We start from the raw sequence: 19,179 nt of genomic DNA, 5'->3' as shown, positions 1-19,179 counted from the left end.
TGTTCCATCTCCAATCCTTCAGTGGCGGGAATAATATTTCACTGTCAATAAATGTGAGAATCGACCCAAAGAAGAAGAAACTAAATGATCAAAAACTGCCAAACACTGGATTGGAACAAAGACCTTTAAATTTTCAGTTTAATGCAACCGCGACTGAGCTATTTGGACACCAAAGCAAATGCAACTTTTCGCCATTGCCTTGCAAGAAAATACAACACCCGGGATGCCTTCACCCTCCTGTTCATTACCGCACTTAATATATAAACATCGCACTCTTATATACACACCCACAGTTCATATAAAACATCGCACTCAAATTTACACACCCACAGTTCATATATACGCAGCACACTTATATACACACCCACAGTTCATATATAAATATCGCACTCATATATACACACCCACAGTTCATAAATAAACATCGCACTCATATATATCTCCCCACTATCCATATATAGACATCGCACTCATATATACATACCCACAGTTCATATATAAACATCACACCCATATATACACTCCCACAGTTTATGAAACACCAGCGCACTAAAACTTAGACACTGAGTTTATAGGAGGGAGATCGGTTCCCACCGCCGCTAGAGCTCTCGGAGTGGCAGAGGCGCAAGCAGCGGGAGCCGAACAACCTCTGGATCTCATCGTTAACACAGGCAGGTAGATCGACCTGTGAAATTGCATCGCACTTGGGTATGAGGAAGGGTAATGGGTTCTGAGAAGGCAGCAGGGAGTCTAATGGCTTCCTAGTGGCGTTCCGGGGGGCAAGAGGAACCCAGAGAGGGGAAGGGGCTATCAGAGGGTGTCAGAGAGTGTAACGGGATCTCAGGGAGGGGAAGGGACTGTCAGAGAGTATCAGAGAGTGTAAGAGGATCTCAGAGACGGGAAGGGAGTGTCATAGGGCATCAGAGAGTGTAAGGGGATCTCAGAGGGGGCAAGGGAGTGTCAGAGGGTATCAGAGAGTGTAAGTGGGTCACAGAGAGGGCAAGGGAGTGTCAGAGGGTATCATAGAGTGTCAGAAGGCTCAGGGCGTATGAGAACATAAAGGGTGCTGAAAAGGTTCAAAGAGGATAATGGATTCTCTGAGGATATCGGAGAAGATAAGGAGCTCAGGGAGAATCGAAGAGGGCAAGGGGGTGGGCGGTGCTCAGGAGGTATCAGAGAGGCGAATTGATCCAGAATTGTCATCTTCTAAATATTACATTTTCCAACCATCAACACATTTGATAACAGCAAAAAATGAAGCCGATTGAACCGATGATCTGCCGTGTGCCATGCGAAGGGAATGAGAAGGTAGAATCGGGAGGGAGTGGATATTTGGCAAGGCTCACGGTTTCGTTTCACACAGCTCAGTGTTGTGTATTTATATAACTGGAGATAACTGAGTTTGATAATATTTGTGTGTTTATCTCACTGAACCAGAGATAAGAGGTTGCACTTTGAACCTTTTACCACCAAGTTTGAAAAAAAAAACACAAAACGCCCAACGTGGGGCTCGAACCCACGACCCTGAGATTAAGAGTCTCATGCTCTACCGACTGAGCTAGCCGGGCCGGGTTGAATGTTGTGCCCCATCATAATATTGCATAGAGGCAGCTGTGAGCTTTGCTGCAGGGGTTCAGTTTGTCCGACAATCCGACAATCCCAGGGAACTTCCTTCAGAACACTCGCTTTTCATTCTGGAATCAGTCTCATGCCTTTTACCTGTCATGCTGATCCGCGCCGAGCAGGATAGGAATAGCGGGACAAGAGAAGACCAATTAGCCCCTCGAACGTGCTGTCCCATTCAATTGGATCATGAGGTGGTCTGTAACTCAACTCGATTTCCCCGCCTTGGACACATATCCCTTGGGACCCGAACCGAAAAAAGATCTATCAATATCAGTAATGAAAATTTGAATTGAGACAGGATCCACATCCTTTTGGCCGAGAGATTTCCAGATTTCGGCCGTATTTTTTTTGCTAAGGTGATTCCTGATTTCATGGCTCATTAATCTTGCTCCAATTTCAAGATGAAGCTCCGTCATTCTGGATTCCGCCAACAGAGAGAGAGGAAAAAAAGGCTAAAAGGCCGCTTTACGCGGAGATTGAACGAAGGATCTCTGGATTTTAATTCCAATGCTACCCCATCTGAACTATTTCTGTTTTCTGCACATGCAATGTTTTATTTTTCTATGAAAATCACATAAACGTCGATGCGATTTCCCTCTCCGTTAACAGAGCACTTCGGAGGAATGGGAGCAAACAAACCGTGGATCTCTCCTTAACAAAGATTGGTAGATCCACATGTGGAATTAAATCGCACTTGGGTAGCAGAGAGGTTAATGGCTCCTGAGAATGAATCGGGGAGTCGAAGTGTTTCTTAGTGTCGATCCGGTGGAGCAACGGGATTCCAGAGGCTATAAGGGAATCAAAGGGCTTCTCAGGGGTTATAAATGGGTATGAGGCTACGAGGTATCAAAGAGTTTACGGCACTCTCAGAAGTTATCAGAGAGGGCAAGGGACTGCCGGATGTTATTAGGGAGAGTCAGGGTGTATCAGTGGGTAAGGGGCATTCCGAGCGTATCAGGGAATGTAAAGGGCACGGAGGAGGTATCAAGATAACAGAGAGGGAGAGAAAAGGGTCCTGAAACCCGGGATTGAACCCTTTAGATCTTCAGTCTGACTGAGCTTTTTCGGTGCTCTGGACACACCGGCAATTCACGTGAGGGTCTGTTAAATTTGCAATAAAACTCTTCCCACAATCGCATCATCTAAACCTCCACCCAGGACTTTCAATGGTGCAAGTTTGATGAACTTCTGCTACTTTTTAATTTGTTCTCAGCAGCAACTGTGCACATCCTTTATTTGGCCCATGACATGGCATCTAGAAGAAAATGTCGATTGCAGCTTCAGTGAAGCGGAGGACGCTTTGCACTCGTGAAATATCATAAGCGAAAGAGACGGTTTGAGCGAGGTGACACCAGGCCAGAGTATTTGGAACTTCTGTGCGGTTGCACTGCGACTTTCACAGATCTGCTTGGAGCGACATTCTCTTGAATTCATCACCGACAGGGACAATTTGATTCTCAGTTCCGGTTTTCTCCTGCTGCGCTTCTGAGATAAAAGAAAACGAATCGATGAAATCAACCTGAACCTCGTCACGGACACGCGACAGACTCAAAGTTCAGCACAACTCCAATCTGTTTCAGTGGGAAATTGTCTCCCAGGGTTGGACAGTAATGCGCTGTCTGAGACTGCATTCGCTGCTTTCCGCCGGCAGCGGGTGATTGGAGAGAGCGGAGCCGGAGAATGTTGCTGCTGTCACGGCCTCACTCACTCGGGGAGCTGGGTAACAGCGAAAAACTGATGGATTTGTTGCTGAGGCAAAAATGCGGCTAAGAGCTACGTTTGTTAACTGAGGGAGCGCTTCAGGATCCTTCAACGATTTCTCACAAATAAACTGAAACCTGTCGGAAGGTGAACAGCATTTCACTTTTATCGTGAGCCCTCCATTTTCAACCTTGTCCTTCAAGCCATTCTCGGTTTTTTGGACATTGTTCAGACACCTGTCATCCGAACGCAGATTAAATGGCGGAAGATCAGCTGGCAACGTTGACGGCATATTTTCATGCCAACAGAACACACATCCGAAACGCGAAACAACGAATGTTCAGGTAAAAGCTCCTCATTGTCCCCGGGTGGGCTCGAACCACCAACCTTTCAGTTAACAGCCTAACGCGCGAAACAATTGCGCCACAGAAACACGACGGTTGGTTGGTTGGTTGAACAACTAATTCACCGAGCGAACGTTTCAGATTGCAGCGATCAATGGAACAGCAGTCTCGATATCTATTACAATTTCGAAAATAATTTTAATTGGGTGCACAATGTACTCTTGCAAAATTCAAATACACAAGAAAGAATCGCTCCCAATCTGCAACTAAAATTCTGCTACATTGCAGAACCACCCATTTATACTCGACTTTATTTACATGTATCTCCCCATCTCTCCCTGTCTCTTGTCTCCAATTTGTCCCCTGATGGACTTCTCAGGCTTCCTGGAACGGTAAAGGCTGATCAAACCTGCAACACCAGCAGCGAAAGGAAATGAAAAAAAAGACAGAAACGTTAGGAAAAGTAAAGGTGCAACCCAGCTGATAAATTCGTAGCTAATGTCTACACATTTATATCTCTTCGTCCTCACAGTGAAAGAAAAAAGCAATGCAAGTAAAGTATACTTATGGCAGCTTGTATACTCTGATGATGCCGAGACAGATGCCAACGCAGCTTCAAATTAATTAAATCTGAAAAGTAATATTTGAAAAAACAAGTCGTACATTGGAAACGAATTTAGTAAAGAGAGGCTAATATTAGTGATTGGAAATAGTTAGTGCACAACTTGATATTGCTGTCGACAGGAACAGAAAACGAGATTGGGTGGACAGAAGCGGTTGGAAAGGATAGCCGATCGGCTGAAGACTATGGTGAAATTTTAGACCGGCTGCAGGGCTTTCCAGCAAGCGGCTCGTTAGTCTAGGGGTATGATTCTCGCTTTGGGCGTTTTTCCAATGGAATATGCGAGAGGTCGCGGGTTCAAATCCCGGACGAGCCCTGTTATCTCACTGCTTTTTAGTGAAAAGTCACCAATTGGATTCTGACATCTTTGCAGTTGTTCGAATTGAATTATATTTGAGCTCCAGAGGACAAAGTGCAGAAGTTTCCAAGGCGCAACACACACGGAGTAAATAAAATGTCTCAAGATGATGTGGAGATTGAAGCTGAATGTGAATTTACCCCAATTTAGGCGGTCTCATTGATATTAGATGACGGGATCGAGAACCACATATCCAAGTTTGCCGATGACACAAAGATAGACAGAATTATAAGCAGTTTGGATGGAAGAATGAGATTACAGAGAGATATCACTAGATTAAGTGAATGGGCAAATGGATTTCAACGTAAGCAAGTTTGAGGCCGTCCACTTTGGACCTCAAAAAGATAGATCAGAAAACATATTAATGGTTGTTACTCCAAAAAATTGACCACATGACATTTTGTACGGATTCGCTTGTTTCTCAAGTCTGCCAAACTTTTAAAAGTTACCAAAATATTGCAATAGGAATCTTATGGCCCGTACGGGGATCGAACCCGCGAACTTGGCGTTATTAGCACCACGCTCTAACCAACTGAGCGAACCGGCTATATATGCATCTTAGCTTTATGGGCTTAACCGCGTGTTGGGTTGTTTGTGTTTATTTTTACACCATCTGACAGGGTTTCACAACGAATATTTAATAAATCACATCACTTAAACATTGTTACTTGTTTCTGTATATACTGTCGAGGATGTAGATCAAAATTAACAAACAAAGAGCACTTTAATGTAACAAATTAAATTCCGATCAATATTATTTTACCAACAATGAACAGCCCATCCATAAAACACTGCCCCGCAAGAAAACCTGTGGGCAGGACCCTGAGCTACTGTGAAAATGATATCACCGCAACGTGATTCGATCACGCTGCGTTTTGACGTTGAGTCAGATGTCTGTCTGTCCATCCGTCTGATTGGGTCTCTGCCTTATTCTCAGGCCAGGCTTTTTGTTTGCTGGCTGCAGGCCTCGCTCCCCGACTGACTGAACAACTACCGGGCCGTGTGTCAGAATCAATGACTGTGACTGACTGTCTGCCCATTTATGGCCACATTTCTGAGTTCCTGCCATCGCTCTGTGTCGCAGGCCTGTCTCTGTCCCTTCGGATCACAACACACCCACAAGCTTCACGACTGAACGCAGGTTTGGTCAGTCTGTCCTCGCAGGTCCTTCGGAAGCTAATGATTTTGAACTGAATTATTTTTCCTGAGTGACTTGTGAAGTTTTGTTCAGTGATATGTTTGCGAAAGAGAACGGAGGAAATAGTTAGTGTGCAACTCGACATTTCTCTACATCGGAATAGAAAACGTGATTGGATGGATAGAAGAGGTCTGAAAGGATGGCCGATCGGCTGTTGGTGGCACCGAATTCTGCAGTGGCTGCAGTGGTTCATTACCGGTAATGAAAATGAGGTAATATACTACCACAAGCTGCCGGTGCAAATCGTTCAATTTCCCAAACTTGACCCACCGAATCAAATGAAGCTCCTGGGAAAGCTACAAGACAACGCCGGTCTATCGGGCATCGTTTGAAGCAACTGGCAGTTTAAAGTGGCATCTACAGCCATGCAAGTACTGCCATGTGCCGCTGCGATCGCCGAGTGGTTGAAGCGTTAAATTCAAGATCAAATGGAGTTTTCCTTCGCAGGTTTGATTTCTGCTCGCTGAATTATTGTTTAAAGATCCGTTCAATGCTCAAATGAATGAACTGGATCTAACTCACTTCATTTATCTCTCTCAGAGCATGAGAGATACTCGAACGTGGCCGGCGCTTTTAATTGGGTGCCCAATGTACTCTTGCGAAATTCAAATACACAAGAAAGAATCTTGCCCAATCTGCAACTAAAATTCTGCTACTTTGCAGAACCACCCATTTATAAGCGACTTTATTTAGATGAATCTCACTATCTCTCCTTGTCTCTTGTCTCGATGTTGTCCCCTGATGGACTTCTCAGGCTTCCTGGAACGGTAAAGGCTGATCGAACCTGCAATACCAGCAGGGAAAGGTAAAGAAAAAAAAGATTGAGGCGGTCGGAAAAGTAAAGGTGCAACCCAGCTGATAAATTCGTAGCTAATGTCTCCACATTTTTGTCACTTCGCCCTCACAGTGAAAGGAAACAGCAATGTGAGTAAAATATACTTGTGGAAGCTTGTATACTCTGACGATGCCGAGACAGATGCCAATGGAGCTTCAGATTAACTAATTCTGAAAAGTATTATTTGAAGAAACAAGTCGGACATTGTAAACGAATTTAGTAAAAAGAGGCTAATATTGGTGACTGGAAATAGGTAGTGTACAACTTGATATTGCTGCAAATAGGAATAGAAAACGAGATTGGGTGGACAGAAGCGGTTGGAAAGGATAGCCGATCGGCTGAAGACTATGGTGAAATTTTAGACCGGCTGCAGGGCTTCCTAACAAGCGGCTCGTTGGTCTAGGGGTATGATTCTCGCTTTGGGCGTTTTTCTATTGGAATATGCGAGAGGTCCCGGGTTCAAATCCCGGTCGAGCCCTGTTGTCTCACTGCTTTTTCGTGAAAAGTCACCAATTGGATTCTGACATCTTTGCAGTTGTTCGAATTGAATGATATTTGAGCTCCAGAGGACAAAGTGCAGAAGTTTCCAAGGCGCAACACACACGGAGTCAATAAAATGTCTCAAGATGATGTGGAGATTGAAGCTGAATGTGAATTTGCCCCAATTTAGGCGGTCTCATTGATATTAGATGACGGGATCGAGAACCACATATCCAAGTTTGCCGATGACACAAAGATAGACAGAATTATAAGCAGTTTGGATGGAAGAATGAGATTACAGAGAGATATCACGAGATTAAGTGAATGGGCAAAACTGCGGCAAATGGATTTCAACGTGAGCAAATTTGAGGCCGTCCACTTTGGACCTCAAAAAGATAGATCAGAAAATATATTAATGGATGTTACTCCAAAAAATTGACCACATGACATTTTGTGTGGATTCGCTTGTTTCTCAAGTCTGCCAAACTTTTAAAAGTTACCAAAATATTGCAACAGGAACCTTATGGCCCGTACGGGGATCGAACCCGCGACCTTGGGGTTATTAGCACGACGCTCTAACCAACTGAGCTAACCGGCCATGTATACATCTTAGCTTTATGGGCTTACCCGCGTGTTGGGTAGTTTGTGTTTATTTTTACACCATCTGACAGTGTTTCACAACGAATATTGAATAAATCACATCCCGTAAACATTGTTACTTGTTTCTGTATATACTGTCGAGGATGTAGATCAAAATTAACAAACAAAGAGCACTTTAATGTAACAAATTAAATTCCGATCAATATTATTTTACCAACAATGAACAGCCCATCCATAAAACACTGCCCCGCTATAAAACCTGTGGGCAGGACCCTGAGCTACTGTGAAAATGATATCACCGCAACGTGATTCGATCACGCTGCGTTTTTACGTTGTGTCAGATGTCTGTATGTCTATCCGTCTGATTGGGTCTCTGCCTTATTCTCAGGCCAGGCTTTTTGTTTGCTGGCTGCAGGCCTCGCTCCCCGACTGACTGAACAACTACCGGGCCGTGTGTCAGAATCAATGACTGTGACTGACTGTCTGCCCATTTATGGCCACATTTCTGAGTTCCTGCCATCGCTCTGTGTCGCAGGCCTGTCTCTGTCCCTTCGGATCACAACACACCCACAAGCTTCACGACTGAACGCAGGTTTGGTCAGTCTGTCCTCGCAGGTCCTTCGGAAGCTAATGATTTTGAACTGAATTATTTTTCCTGAGTGACTTGTGAAGTTTTGTTCAGTGATATGTTTGCGAAAGAGAACGGAGGAAATAGTTAGTGTGCAACTCGACATTTCTCTACATCGGAATAGAAAACGTGATTGGATGAATAGAAGAGATCTGAAAGGATGGCCGATCGGCTGTGGGTGGCACCGAATTCTGCAGTGGCTGCACTGGTTCATTACCGGTAATGAAAATGAGGTAATATACTACCACAAGCTGCCGCTGAAAATCATTCAATTTCCCAAACTTGACCCACCGAATCAAATGAAGCTGCTGGGAAAGCTACAAGACAACGCCGGTTTATCGGGCATCGTTTGAAGCAACTGGCAGTTTAAAGTGGCATCGACAGCCATGCAAGTACTGCCACGTGCCGCTGCGATCGCCGAGTGGTTGAAGCGTTAAATTCAAGATCAAATGGAGTTTTCCTTCGCAGGTTTGATTTCTGCTCGCTGAATTATTGTTTAAAGATCCGTTCAATGCTCAAATGAATGAACTGGATCTAACTCACTTCATTTATGTCTCTCAGTGCATGAGAGACACTCGAGCGTGGCCGGGGCTTTTAATTGGGTGCCCAATGTACTCTTGCAAAATTCAAATACACAAGAAAGAATCTTGCCCAATCTGCAACTAAAATTCTGCTACTTTGCAGAACCACCCATTTATAAGCGACTTTATTTAGATGAATCTCACTATCTCTCCTTGTCTCTTGTCTCGATGTTGTCCCCTGATGGACTTCTCAGGCTTCCTGAAACGGTAAAGGCTGATCGAACCTGCAACACCAGCAGGGAAAGGTGAAGGAAAAAAAAGATTGAGACGGTCGGAAAAGTAAAGGTGCAACCCAGCTGATAAATTCGTAGCTAATGTCTCCACATTTTTGTCTCTTCGCCCTCACAGTGAAAGGAAACAGCAATGTGAGTAAAATATACTTATGGTAGCTTGTATACTCTGACGATGCCGAGACAGATGCCAATGCAGCTTCAGATTAACTAATTCTGAAAAGTATTATTTGAAGAAACAAGTCGTACATTGTAAACGAATTTAGTAAAGAGAGGCTAATATTGGTGACTGGAAATAGGTAGTGTACAACTTGATATTGCTGCAAATAGGAATAGAAAACGAGATTGGGTGGACAGAAGCGGTTGGAAAGGATAGCCGATCGGCTGAAGACTATGGTGAAATTTTAGACCGGCTGCAGGGCTTGCTAGCAAGCGGCTCGTTGGTCTAGGGGTCTGATTCTCGCTTTGGGCGTTTTTCTAATTCAATATGCGAGAGATCTCGGGTTCAAATCCCGGACGAGCCCTGTTATCTCACTGCTTTTTAGTGAAAAGTCACCAATTGGATTCTGACATCTTTGCAGTTGTTCGAATTGAATTATATTTGAGCTCCAGAGGACAAAGTGCAGAAGTTTCCAAGGCGCAACACACACGGAGTAAATAAAATGTCTCAAGATGATGTGGAGATTGAAGCTGAATGTGAATTTACCCCAATTTCGGCGGTCTCATTGATATTAGATGACGGGATCGAGAACCACATATCCAAGTTTGCCGATGACACAAAGATAGACAGAATTATAAGCAGTTTGGATGGAAGAATGAGATTACAGAGAGATATTACTAGATTAAGTGAATGGGCAAAACTGCGGCAAATGGATTTCAACGTGAGCAAATTTGAGGCCGTCCACTTTGGACCTCAAAAAGATAGATCAGAAAACATATTAATGGATGTTACTCCAAAAAATTGACCACATGACATTTTGTGTGGATTCGCTTGTTTCTCAAGTCTGCCAAACTTTTAAAAGTTACCAAAATATTGCAATAGGAACCTTATGGCCCGTACGGGGATCGAACCCGCGACCTTGGGGTTATTAGCACGACGCTCTAACCAACTGAGCTAACCGGCCATGTATACATCTTAGCTTTATGGGCTTACCCGCGTGTTGGGGAGTTTGTGTTTATTTTTACACCATCTGACAGTGTTTCACAACGAATATTGAATAAATCACATCCCGTAAACATTGTTACTTGTTTCTGTATATACTGTAGAGGATGTAGATCAAAATTAACAAACAAAGAGCACTTTAATGTAACAAATTAAATTCCGATCAATATTATTTTACCAACAATGAACAGCCCATCCATAAAACACTGCCCCGCAAGAAAACCTGTGGGCAGGACCCTGAGCTACAGTGAAAATGATATCACCGCAACGTGATTCGATCACGCTGCGTTTTGACGTTGTGTCAGATGTCTGTCTGTCTATCCGTCTGATTGGGTCTCTGCCTTATTCTCAGGCCAGGTTTTTTGTTTGCTGGCTGCAGGCCTCGCTCCCCGACTGACTGAACAACTACCGGGCCGTGTGTCAGAATCAATGACTGTGACTGACTGTCTGCCCATTTATGGCCACATTTCTGAGTTCCTGCCATCGCTCTGTGTCGCAGGCCTGTCTCTGTCCCTTCGGATCACAACACACCCACAAGCTTCACGACTGAACGCAGGTTTGGTCAGTCTGTCCTCGCAGGTCCTTCGGAAGCTAATGATTTTGAACTGAATTATTTTTCCTGAGTGACTTGTGAAGTTTTGTTCAGTGATATGTTTGCGAAAGAGAACGGAGGAAATAGTTAGTGTGCAACTCGACATTTCTCTACATCGGAATAGAAAACGTGATTGGATGGATAGAAGAGATCTGAAAGGATGGCCGATCGGCTGTGGGTGGCACCGAATTCTGCAGTGGCTGCACTGGTTCATTACCGGTCATGAAAATGAGGTAATATACTACCACAAGCTGCCGCTGAAAATCATTCAATTTCCCAAACTTGACCCACCGAATCAAATGAAGCTGCTGGGAAAGCTACAAGACAACGCCGGTCTATCGGGCATCGTTTGAAGCAACTGGCAGTTTAAAGTGGCATCTACAGCCATGCAAGTACTGCCATGTGCCGCTGCGATCGCCGAGTGGTTGAAGCGTTAAATTCAAGATCAAATGGAGTTTTCCTTCGCAGGTTTGATTTCTGCTCGCTGAATTATTGTTTAAAGATCCGTTCAATGCTCAAATGAATGAACTGGATCTAACTCACTTCATTTATCTCTCTCAGAGCATGAGAGATACTCGAACGTGGCCGGCGCTTTTAATTGGGTGCCCAATGTACTCTTGCGAAATTCAAATACACAAGAAAGAATCTTGCCCAATCTGCAACTAAAATTCTGCTACTTTGCAGAACCACCCATTTATAAGCGACTTTATTTAGATGAATCTCACTATCTCTCCTTGTCTCTTGTCTCGATGTTGTCCCCTGATGGACTTCTCAGGCTTCCTGGAACGGTAAAGGCTGATCGAACCTGCAATACCAGCAGGGAAAGGTAAAGAAAAAAAAGATTGAGGCGGTCGGAAAAGTAAAGGTGCAACCCAGCTGATAAATTCGTAGCTAATGTCTCCACATTTTTGTCACTTCGCCCTCACAGTGAAAGGAAACAGCAATGTGAGTAAAATATGCTTGTGGAAGCTTGTATACTCTGACGATGCCGAGACAGATGCCAATGGAGCTTCAGATTAACTAATTCTGAAAAGTATTATTTGAAGAAACAAGTCGGACATTGTAAACGAATTTAGTAAAAAGAGGCTAATATTGGTGACTGGAAATAGGTAGTGTACAACTTGATATTGCTGCAAATAGGAATAGAAAACGAGATTGGGTGGACAGAAGCGGTTGGAAAGGATAGCCGATCGGCTGAAGACTATGGTGAAATTTTAGACCGGCTGCAGGGCTTCCTAACAAGCGGCTCGTTGGTCTAGGGGTATGATTCTCGCTTTGGGCGTTTTTCTATTGGAATATGCGAGAGGTCCCGGGTTCAAATCCCGGTCGAGCCCTGTTGTCTCACTGCTTTTTCGTGAAAAGTCACCAATTGGATTCTGACATCTTTGCAGTTGTTCGAATTGAATGATATTTGAGCTCCAGAGGACAAAGTGCAGAAGTTTCCAAGGCGCAACACACACGGAGTCAATAAAATGTCTCAAGATGATGTGGAGATTGAAGCTGAATGTGAATTTGCCCCAATTTAGGCGGTCTCATTGATATTAGATGACGGGATCGAGAACCACATATCCAAGTTTGCCGATGACACAAAGATAGACAGAATTATAAGCAGTGTGGATGGAAGAATGAGATTACAGAGAGATATTACTAGATTAAGTGAATGGGCAAAACTGCGGCAAATGGATTTCAACGTAAGCAAGTTTGAGGCCGTCCACTTTGGACCTCAAAAAGATAGATCAGAAAACATATTAATGGATGTTACTCCAAAAAATTGACCTCATGACATTTTGTGTGGATTCGCTTGTTTCTCAAGTCTGCCAAACTTTTAAAAGTTACCAAAATGTTGCAATTGGAACCATATGGCCCGTACGGGAATCGAACCCGCGACCTTGGCGTTATTAGCACCACGCTCTAACCAACTGAGCTAACCGGCCATGTAGACATCTTAGCTTTATGGGCTTACCCGCGTGTTGGGTAGTTTGTGTTTATTTTTACACCAGCTGACAGGGTTTTGCAACGAATATTGAATAAACCACATCCCTTAAACATTGTTACTTGTTTCTGTATATACTGTCGAGGAAGTAGATCAAAATTAACAAACAAAGAGCACTTTAATGTAACAGATTAAATTCCGATCAATATTATTTTACTAACAATCCACAGCCCATCCATAAAACACTGCCCCGCTATAAAACCTGTGGGCAGGACCCTGAGCTGCTGTGAAAATGATATCACCGCAACGTGATTCGATCACGCTGCGTTTTGACGTTGAGTCAGATGTCTGTCTGTCTATCTGTCTGTCTGTTTATCCGTCTGATTGGGTCTCGGCCTTATTCGCAGGCCTCGCTCCCCGACTGACTGAACAACTCCCGGGCCGTGTGTCAGAATCAATGACTGTGACTGACTGTCTGCCCATTTATGGCCACATTTTTGAGTTCCTGCCTTCGCTCTATGTCGCAGGCCTGTCTCTGTACCTTAGGATCACAACACACCCACAAGCTTCACGACTGAACGCAGGTTTGGACAGTCTGTCCTCGCAGGTCCTTCGGAAGCGAATGATTTTGAACTGAATTATTTTTCCTGAGTGACTTGTGAAGTTTGGTTCAGTGATATGTTTGCGAAAGAGAACGGAGGAAATAGTTAGTGTGCAACTCGACATTTCTCTACATCGGAATAGAAAACGTGATTGGATGGATATAAGAGGTCTGAAAGGATGGCCGATCGGCTGTGGGTGGCACCGAATTCTGCAGTGGCTGCAGTCGTTCATTACCGGTAATGAAAATGAGGTAATATACTACCACAAGCTGCCGGTGAAAATCATTCAATTTCCCAAACTTGACCCACCGAATCAAATGAAGCTGCTGGGAAAGCGACAAGACAACGCCGGTCTATCGGGCATCGTTTGAAGCAACTGGCAGTTTAAAGTAGCATCTACAGCCATTTAAGTACTGCCATGTGCCGCTGCGATCGCCGAGTGGTTGAAGCGTTAAATTCAAGATCAAATGGAGTTTTCCTTCGCAGGTTTGATTTCTGCTCGCTGAATTATTGTTGAAAGATCCGTTCAATGCTCAAATGAATGAACTGGATCTAACTCACTTCATTTATCTCCCTCAGAGCATGAGAGATACTCGAGCGTGGCCGGCGCTTTTAATTGGGTGCCCAATGTACTCTTGCAAAATTCAAATACACAAGAAAGAATCTTGCCCAATCTGCAACTAAAATTCTGTTACTTTGCAGAACCACCCATTTATAAGCGACTTTATTTACATGAATCTCTCTATCTCTCCTTGTCTCTTGTCTCTATGTTGTCCCCTGATGGACTTCTCAGGCTTCCTGGAACGGTAAAGGCTGATCTAACCTGCAACACCAGCAGGGAAAGGTAAAGGAAAAATAGACTGAGACGGTCGGAAAAGTAAAGGTGCAACCCACCTGATAAATTCGTAGCTAATGACTCCACATTTTTGTCTCTTCGCCCTCACAGTGAAAGAAAACAGCAATCTGAGTAAAATATACTTATGATAGCTTGTGCACTCTGACGATGCCGAGACAGATGCCAACGTAGCTTCAGATTAACTAATTCTGAAAAGTATTATTTGAAAAAAAAAGTCGTACATTGTAAACGAATTTAGTAAAGAGAGGCTAATATTGGTGACTGGAAATAGGTAGTGTACAACTTGATATTGCTGTCTGCAGGAATATAAAACGAGATTGGGTGGACAGAAGCGGTTGGAAAGGATAGCCGATCGGCTGAAGACTATGGTGAAATTTTAGACCGGCTGCAGGGCTTTCTAACAAGCGGCTCGTTGGTCTAGGGGTATGATTCTCGCTTTGGGCGTTTTTCTAATGGAATATGCGAGAGGTCCCGGGTTCAAATCCCGGACAAGCCATGTTATCTCACTGCTTTTTAGTGAAAAGTCACCAATTCGATTCTGACATCTTTGCAGTTGTTCGAATTGAATCATATTTGAGTTCCAGAGGACAAAGTGCAGAAGTTTCCAAGGCGCAACACACACGGAGTAAATAAAATGTCTCAAGATGATGTGGAGATTGAAGCTGAATGTGAATTTACCCCAATTTCGGCGGTCTCATTGATATTAGATGACGGGATCGAGAACCACATATCCAAGTTTGCCGATGACACAAAGATCGACAGAATTATAAGCAGTGTGGATGGAAGAATGAGATTACAGCGAGATATTACTGGATTAAGTGAATGGGCAAAACTGCGGCAAATGGATTTCAACGTAAGCAAGTTTGAGGCCGTCCACGTTGGACCTCAAAAAGATAGATCAGAAAACATATTAATGGATGTTACTCCAAAAAATTGACCACATGACATTTTGTGTGGATTCGCTTGTTTCTCAAGTCTGCCAAACTTTTAAAAGTTACCAAAGTATTGCAATAGGAATCTTATGGCCCGTACGGGGATCGAACCCGCGACCTTGGCGTTATTAGCACCACGCTCTAACCAACTGAGCTAACCGGCCATGTAGACATCTTAGCTTTATGGGCTTACCCGCGTGTTGGGTAGTTTGTGTTTATTTTTACACCAGCTGACAGGGTTTTACAACGAATATTGAATAAACCACATCCCTTAAACATTGTTACTTGTTTCTGTATATACTGTCGAGGATGTAGATCAAAATTAACAAACAAAGAGCACTTTAATGTAACAAATTAAATTCCGATCAATATTATTTTACTAACAATCAACAGCCCATCCATAAAACACTGCCCCGCTATAAAACCTGTGGGCAGGACCCTGAGCTGCTGTGAAAATGATATCACCGCAACGTGATTCGATCACGCTGCGTTTTGACGTTGAGTCAGATGTCTGTCTGTCTGTATGGTCCTTGATCAGAGCAGGGCTCCTACTGCCCGTTTAATGTTTACATGCCTGTAGAAGACTTTTGGATTCCCTTTTATATTGGCCGCCAGTCTATTCTCATACTCTCTCTTTGCCCCTCCTATTTCCTTTTTCACTTCCCCTCTGAACTTTCTATATTCAGCCTGGTGAATGAATGAATGAAAAACATGTTGGATTTCCGTCAGCCGGAAACAGAAAGTTATTGGTTGATTCATGGCGAATTGAACAACTGTTCGTCTTTTTACTTAGTTGAATGATTTTTGCGAAATTAATACAGCAAACTATTTTGTAAAAGTTAATTTCCTGAAGGAGAACCGGCCCGTCTCCCAGCACTGAGAACATTTGTTGACGGCAACTATCTTCCGAGCATTTCCTATAACTGTTTGCACAGCAGCGTTTCCGTAGTGTAGTGGCTATCACGTTCGCCTCACACGCGAAAGGTCCCCGGTTCGAAACCGGGCGGAAACATTTTCAAAACGTTATCGACTAAAAATCAATAAATATGAAAAAACGCAAGAATTCACTCTGTGGTGAAATATGAATAAAATAAAAAACCGGTATATTTTCCTTTCTCTGTTCAGTTCGACACACACTCAAACATTACACAGATACCGAATATGTCTCTCCTTCACTCCAGTTTCCTGCCCTGCACTGTGCAGAATTTCCCTCTCAAAGCTCCTCATTGCGACTGGTTTTAGTTGATTTGTGAGAGACCATGAAAGGACCCTGAAGAGCGGCCTCGGTTAATAACAACAGTTCGAAACAGCATTGCAGCCGCGGCAACAAACACATCAGTTTTTCGAAGTTCGATGTTCCCCAGCTCCCGGATTGAGTGCGGCCACGACAGCAACGACATTCAGGCCGCCTGTCCGGCCCCGCTCCCTCCAATCACAGGTTGCTGTCGGAAAGCTGCAAATGCCGCCTCAGACAGCGCAATACTGCCCATCCCTGGGGGACAATATACCACCGAAGCTTTCACCACACATTGCAGGCATCATCTGTCCCGCAGTGTTCTTGCTTCGCTGCAAACACAGAACTTGCCAGCTGTTTCAATGTTTATTGTCTGAACAAGGATTTGAACTCTGCACACTCAAATCACTAGCCGCTTATAGAAGTCTGATAGTCCACCGACTGAGCTCCCCAGACTCAATATTACAAAAAGATCCATTATACAGATTTATGGTAGGACTCTGAATTATCCCTCGTTGACGTCGAACTGGGGTGAAATCCCTTTTATAAAATTCTCAGTAACGTGTTGAGGAGAATCCTTGTTTCTGTTGAACATGATGTAAGAAACAGACAGCGAATTCGTGAGTTTACAATTCTTCCTGTTTGTGCCAAATGTCGTGTCATTCGTTTGCACCAATTAAAATAACACTTCACCCAGTGGCTCAAAAGCTAATCTTGTCCCACACGGGAGTTAGAAAAGGCCTCTCGATCTATCAGCATCTTATCATCTGTAAGCTGAATAATTTCACCCGTTACACAGTGACATCAGGCAGAATATTTCCCTTCCAAATTTTCCCCACACGAAACTTCCAACCGATGAATATCGGCTTCACGAAAAGAAGAATTGTGTGTTTGGTTCTTCAGATTTAAAGATTTCGTACCGGCCCCTTTGCGGCATCAGCTGACGCTAATCGCCCCCTCTCCCACCGTAAACAAGTAAACTCGCACCTACTGTTGTAAGACGGGAGTCTAGAGGAACCGAAGGGCCCACATGGGAACACTAAGAAGCAGATGCGTGACGGAACATACCAGTTGTACCTTGAACTCCGGTCAAAATGTTCGGAGTAAAATGTTCGTCTGTTCTCGGTGAGGCTGAAACTCACAACCTGGGCATTTCTGAAGCTGATAAAAGTGCCGCACGCTGACCGCTTGCTCTACAAGAGCTTTGAGATCTTTCTCCGATTTCTCCAAGAAGCCTCCAATCAAGATGCGCTTCGATAAATATCCGCAGTGACCTTTAAAAGCCGTGGAATCTGAAACAAAACCCCAGACGATAAGAGCCTTTAATTATATTATTATTAACTTAGGGACAATTTTTGATGGTACTTTAAGGAGGATTTGGGGAAAGTGTGAGACGAAATTGGGAAACTCTCCCTGGGCTGTCGTTGATTGAAGAGATGGGCGTTATTTCATTTGAAAACCGAGGCTCGGAACTTTCTGATGGAGAAGTGTGACAGAAGATTGTGGTTAGTGGGAGTTGCCGGTGAGATCGAGACGAGAGGGAGAAAAGTCAAAGTCACAGCTGTGACATCTCTAGTGCTCTGCTTATCTGTAATATTTAAAAAGTAATGTACAGTACAGAGCAAGCCGATTTGGTATCGGTTATCAAAAATACTATAAGACACGTGGTCAAACGCGGATTTGTGAAGAGGGAACGGATTTAACCGCCAGAGCGAAATCATTCCACATGAATCTGAAGCGTCTTGCGGAAAACGGCAGCGCGAACTGTTATGTTCGTGTCATGACTTGAAAGACCCTCGAATTACCGACAGTATCTTTGAACGAGTTGTGTCAGCAAAACCGTGATTGAAGCCGCTTTGCATTTGTCAAACGTGTTGGTGACGATATTGGGATTGATAAAGGTCGATATCAAATATTTGAAATATCACCATACGTCATGACCCGAAAATCGACTGTAAAATCGAGTTTTTCCTGTAAGTCGTGAATTGAAGGGAAAGGCGCACCAATCAGATCAGAGATAATGTATAAAACTTGATATCAACCACCAGGTTTCCCCTTTTTTCGGCGTTTAAAACAATCTGTGTTGTTACTGGTTTATTGATATCAGTGAGTCACCGATTTTAAACTAGCTGAGGGTCTAAACCTGAGGTAAGAGCCTGGGATAGACAAGAGATTCTTCAATGTATCAAGTTAAATTACACTGATACTTCCAACACTGTACATCACATCCCTTAAACATTGTTACCTGTTACTATATAAAACTGTTGAGGGTGGAAACGGGAAATAACGGAAAAAACCTTCATTGTATCCAACTTATTAATATTATTATTATACAAACAATGTACAGCCCATCCCATAAAAAAACTCAATGCTAAACCAGTCGTCAGTCCCAGAGCCGCTGTGCCCGTGATGTGATTTACATCCGATTCTGACTGACTTAGTATTGGACGCGCTCCCGTCAACAGAAAACGGTTGTGGCCTGATTCATAAGAGAAAAATGAGGACCGACCTCCGCATAAGCTGTCTTCATAATTTAACCATTTTAGCCCCGGTATCATTCTGGTGAATCTGCGCTGCACCCCCTCCAAGGCCAACATTTCCTTCCTGAGATGTGGTGCCCAGAACTGAATGCAATACTTTAAATTGGTTCTCAGCAGGGATTTAT

The 19,179-nt window shown here is 43.7% G+C and overlaps 8 non-coding genes across 8 annotated transcripts; 2 read left to right on the top strand and 6 right to left on the bottom strand.

Moving 5' to 3' along the window:
- Positions 1–1,495: 1,495 nt before the first annotated feature.
- Positions 1,496–1,568, bottom strand: trnak-cuu (transfer RNA lysine (anticodon CUU)). Its single transcript has one exon. It is a non-coding gene; the product is annotated as a tRNA-Lys (tRNA).
- Positions 1,569–5,124: 3,556 nt separating this feature from the next.
- Positions 5,125–5,198, bottom strand: trnai-aau (transfer RNA isoleucine (anticodon AAU)). The gene has a single exon. It is a non-coding gene; the product is annotated as a tRNA-Ile (tRNA).
- Positions 5,199–7,688: 2,490 nt separating this feature from the next.
- On the bottom strand, positions 7,689–7,762 carry trnai-aau (transfer RNA isoleucine (anticodon AAU)). The gene has a single exon. It is a non-coding gene; the product is annotated as a tRNA-Ile (tRNA).
- Positions 7,763–10,253: 2,491 nt separating this feature from the next.
- trnai-aau (transfer RNA isoleucine (anticodon AAU)) lies at positions 10,254–10,327 on the bottom strand. Its single transcript has one exon. It is a non-coding gene; the product is annotated as a tRNA-Ile (tRNA).
- A 2,490-nt stretch (positions 10,328–12,817) lies between these two features.
- trnai-aau (transfer RNA isoleucine (anticodon AAU)) lies at positions 12,818–12,891 on the bottom strand. Its single transcript has one exon. It is a non-coding gene; the product is annotated as a tRNA-Ile (tRNA).
- Positions 12,892–14,754: 1,863 nt separating this feature from the next.
- Positions 14,755–14,844, top strand: trnap-ugg (transfer RNA proline (anticodon UGG)). The gene is given in 2 exon segments: positions 14,755–14,790; positions 14,809–14,844. It is a non-coding gene; the product is annotated as a tRNA-Pro (tRNA).
- Positions 14,845–15,370: 526 nt separating this feature from the next.
- Positions 15,371–15,444, bottom strand: trnai-aau (transfer RNA isoleucine (anticodon AAU)). Its single transcript has one exon. It is a non-coding gene; the product is annotated as a tRNA-Ile (tRNA).
- Positions 15,445–16,219: 775 nt separating this feature from the next.
- trnav-cac (transfer RNA valine (anticodon CAC)) lies at positions 16,220–16,292 on the top strand. The gene has a single exon. It is a non-coding gene; the product is annotated as a tRNA-Val (tRNA).
- Positions 16,293–19,179: the final 2,887 nt, after the last annotated feature.

This window comes from Heptranchias perlo, chromosome 20, assembly GCF_035084215.1.
Source record: "Heptranchias perlo isolate sHepPer1 chromosome 20, sHepPer1.hap1, whole genome shotgun sequence".
Classification (NCBI taxonomy): domain Eukaryota; kingdom Metazoa; phylum Chordata; class Chondrichthyes; order Hexanchiformes; family Hexanchidae; genus Heptranchias; species Heptranchias perlo.
This window is presented reverse-complemented; position numbering and strand designations above follow the sequence as displayed.